The following is a 4,804-nucleotide window of genomic DNA, read 5'->3' as shown; positions in this document are numbered from 1 at the left end:
CGTCTAGTGAACATAGATATTCCCCATTACAATTGCTTACGGGTCATGAGCCAGACATATCCCATCTTAAGACATTTGGTTGTGCCGTCTATGTGCCAATTGCACCAACACAGAGAACAAAGATGGGACCTCAAAGGAGGATGGGGATATATGTTAGATATGATTCTCCCACGATTATAAAACACCTTGAGCCAACTACGGATGATTTATTTAAGGCCAGGTATGCGGATTGTCACTTTGATGAATTCGAACATCCAACATTAGGGGGAGATAGCAATAAGCTGGTAAAAGAAATCACATGGAATCAAACATCCTTATCTTGGCAAGATCCTCGGACTCAGGAATGTGATTTAGAAGTCCAAAAGATTATACATTTACAAAAGCTAGCTAATCAATTGCCAGATTCCTTTGCTGACCCGCAAAGAGTGACTAAGTCATATATACCAGCTGCTAATGCACCAATTAGAATTGATGTTCAAGAGGGACACAATCAAGTTGTTACAGAGTCTAGACAACATTTGAAACGTGGTAGACCAATAGGTTCCAAAGATAAGAACCCTCGGAAAACAAAGAAAAGTGCAGATAATGAAACCGAGGTTGTTGAAATCCTAGACACGACCGCGGCCGTTCCAAAATCCCGGGACTTAGCCGCGACCGATCCCAAAACCCTAATAGCGATCGCGGCCGATTATAAGATCTTAGATGCGGCCGGCCCTGATGTACCTAATACTGATGCTTGGACGCCAAGCTTCAAGGTACTGAAGGTCCTGATAATAATGAGATCTCAATAAATTATGTCTTGTCTGGGATACAATGGAACAGAAAGAATATTGACATTGATGATATATTTTCATGCAATGTAGCACTTGAAATCATGGATGATAATGAGGATCATGAACCCACGTCTATTTATGAGTGCACTCAACGATCAGATTGGATCAAATGGAAAGAAGCTATAAACGTGGAGTTAAACTCTTTAAAGAAGAGAGATGTCTTTGGACCAATAGTCCGGGCACCATATGATGTTAAACCAGTCGGCTATAAGTGGGTCTTTGCGAGGAAAAGAAACGAACATGGCGAGGTCGTTAGATATAAAGCACGGCTTGTTGCACAAGGATTCTCACAGAGACCAGAAATTGATTATGAGGAGATATACTCCCCTGTGGTGGATGCTACTACTTTTAGATTCTTGATAAGTCTGGCTATAAGAGAGAAATTAGACTTGCGGTTAATGGATGTTATAACTGCATACTTATACGGACCACTGGATAATGAGATATATATGAAAGTACCAGAGGGTATAGAGTTGAAAAACAAATCGAGTACTCGAGAACAACACTGTATAAAGTTGAATAAGTCACTTTATGGATAGAAACAATCAGGTCGAATGTGGTACAATAGGATAAGTGAGTACCTAGAGAGAGAAGGATACAAGAATGATCCGATCAGCCCTTGTATCTTCATAAAAAAATTCGGCCAGGGCTTTGTGATTATAGCAGTGTATGTTGATTATTTGAATATCCTAGGAACCTCTGGAAAAATCTCCCAAACAGTTGAATATCTTAAGAAATAATTCGAGATGAAAGATCTAGGAAAAACAAAGTTCTGTTTGGGATTACAGCTTGAGTACATAAGAGATGGAATCCTTGTGCATCAAATGACATATACATAGAAAGTACTCAAGAGATTCAATATGGCCGAGTCTCACCCATTATCTAGCCCCATGGTCGTGAGGTCCCTCGGCCTGGACCCTGATCCGTTCCGTCCTAAGATGGATGATGAAGATGTCCTTGGTCCCGAAGTGTCATATCTCAGTGCTATAGGAGCTTTGATGTATCTGGCTAGTCACACACGACTAGATATATGTTTTGCTGTGAACCTATTATCTAGGTTTAGCTCTTGTCCAACCCAAAGGCACTTGAACAGGATTAAACATATTCTTCATTACCTGCAAGGAACGAAAGACTTGGGTTTATTTTATACTAACCATAACAAAGAAGGGTTAGTTGGCTTTGCTGATGCAGGTTATCTTTCGGATCCACACAATGCTCGATCACAGACAGGCTATGTGTTTACACATGGTGGAACGACCATATCATGGTGTTCCACGAAGAAGACGATCGCGCAACATCTTCAAACCATTCGGAGATCTTGGCAATACATGAAGCCAGCCGCGAGTGTGTTTGGTTGAGGTCCATGACCCTACATGTTTGAGTTAATTGTGGGATGTCCGAAGGCAAGGACGCACCAACCGTGATGTATGAGGACAATGCAGCTTGCATTGCTCAGCTTAAGGATGGCTACATCAAAGGAAACCGGACGAAGCACATATTACATAAGTTCTTCTTCACAGACGAGCTTCAGAAAGCCGGCGAGGTCCAAGTCGTACAAGTGCTTTCCAGTGACAACTCAGCCGACCTGTTCACCAAATCACTTCCTACCTGCACGTTCAGAAAGCTCACGTATCAGATTGGGATGCGTAGACCGAAAGACCTTCAGTGATGTTCAGAACAGGGGGAGTAATACGTGTTGTACTCTTTTTCCTTCACCATGGTTTTGTCCCATTGGGTTTTCATGGTAAGGTTTTAATGAGGCAACATCTAAAGCGTATTACAAACTCTGTATGGTTATGGCATCCAAGGGGGAGTGTTATAAATCATATTGTGGATGTCCATAACCGGCTCATACTTAGAGAGAGAGAGTCGGCGGCCATGAGAGAGAGAGAGCTGGTGGTTATAGAGAGAGAGAGAGCCAGCGGCTAGAGAGAGAGAGCCGGTGGCTACAGAGAGAGAAACCCTAGTTTCCCTTTTCCTTATAGATCTATGATTTGTACTATTTCCATATTTGTATTTCATTTCTCTAGTCTTTCCATTATTCTATGACGGTGTAATTCCATATATATAAATGGCTCCTTATGTTTATGAATAATACAAAAATAAGAAACATACAGATTCTATTCTCTAGTTTCACAACACATATGTATTTATATGCATCTTATCAATTTATATAATGTAATCTAGATATTTAATTGTTTCTATAAATAAATTATGTTAATTCATCTATATTTAAGATGCTTAATTGTATGTTTGAAAACATAGATTAGATTAGGTAATTCTATAAATTTTTTTCTTTTAAAAATTTTAATTAAATAAATGAAAAATAAAAAGTATCAACCAATCAAATTATAACAATTAATTGGAGAGCTCTTCTATGGGCGACACGTCAGCATAAATCACTAAATTGACTTTTCAATTAACATATAGGAAGATAAGATTATTGGTTTTTATATAAAAAGAGGTCGAATTCTAAAAGCTTGATGTATCACTCAAGTAAAATGACAAACGTCAAAGCTACCATTTACTTCTTAAAAACTCTTTTTGATCTCTAAAGATGGCAAAACCAGAGGTCGAAATTACACATCTACTTTAACAGTTCTAGATCTAAAAGTTACAGATCTGAATCTGAATAACCAAATGTTCAAGAAGACAACTTGATAAAGAAGTAAAAAAGGAAGAAAAAAGATGATGACAGTAAGCAAAAATTTACCTAATTCTAGTATTAATAAATCTAAAAGTAAACCAAATTCGAAATTAACATAAACCGGATCGAAAAATATGAGTCATTCTAGTAATAACACAATTAATTTGTGTCATTTTAGTACACTTCCTTTTTTTATTTAACAATGTTCCGTATCAAGTTATTAAGCTCTTCTTGCTTACAAATACTTCCATGTTTCTTCAAAACAAAACAAAAAAAAAAAAACTAAAAGACAATTGCATAACAAAGATGCCTTCATAAATGTAATCATCATCGTATATCACATCATGGAGCCCAAGGACACGTTTCGAAACAGCCTCAAGTCTATAATGATTACCTCTTTCGTGGAGAGCAGCCGCAAGCGCTTCAGGGGAGTGTTTGATGCGTTTCACCAATACGTCTCACTGCTTAAGTGAACCCTGAAAATACTCACTTCGGTCTGGACCTACAGCTACTTTCTTGCTATAAAAATCTTCAACGAGCCTGCATCGGACTTGATCTTGATCACTACTTATGTTAGTAATACTGATTCGCCATCTTAAAAATATATATTTTAAAAATCTGTGTTTTGATATAAATATATTATTATCTTATTTGAATTGAAAAATTAGGATGGTTTAATAATAATTTATATAATAAAAGATTAGTTTAAAGCTTTAAAAATTTTGATTGGCTATTATTTTTATATATTTTTAACTTATAATATTAATGAGGTCAATTTTAGTTAAGCCGTTATAACTTTTGATAACTGACAAAACATTTTTAATAAATTAGAATTTTAATAATAAAATTAATTACATTACTATTAATCTCTATATCATAATAAATTGTAAATAATATCGCGCTTCCGTGTGGATTTGAATATAGTATTAGACTAATTAGTTAAATTTGAAATAAAATGGACCAACAATAGACTTTACACTATATATATAAGGAGTCATGTAGCTTTTTTCCAATCACAACAAAACAATAAAATACTCTGTGAAAAGTACATTCATTTTCAACGGTTTTTATTCAAACTTATCACCTTACTCAAATATGTTACAGTTTAAAACTGATTTAAAGAATTCATGTTAAAACTACTTACTTATAGAATCAACACTCTACAATGTTTTATTTTAAAATGTTACTAGAAAATTTATAATTTATATAAACATATTAATTTTGTTCGTTTTATTGTCAAAAGAAATTTAATAATATTGCCAAAAAATAGATAGAAAATTGTTTATAAAAGTCATCTTTTATAAAATCTAACACTACTCAAGTA

The sequence above is a fragment of the Brassica oleracea genome, chromosome C8, assembly GCF_000695525.1.
Source record: "Brassica oleracea var. oleracea cultivar TO1000 chromosome C8, BOL, whole genome shotgun sequence".
In the NCBI taxonomy this organism is placed as follows: domain Eukaryota; kingdom Viridiplantae; phylum Streptophyta; class Magnoliopsida; order Brassicales; family Brassicaceae; genus Brassica; species Brassica oleracea.
The sequence above is the reverse complement of the archived record's forward strand: the minus strand, read 5'-3'. Positions refer to the sequence as shown.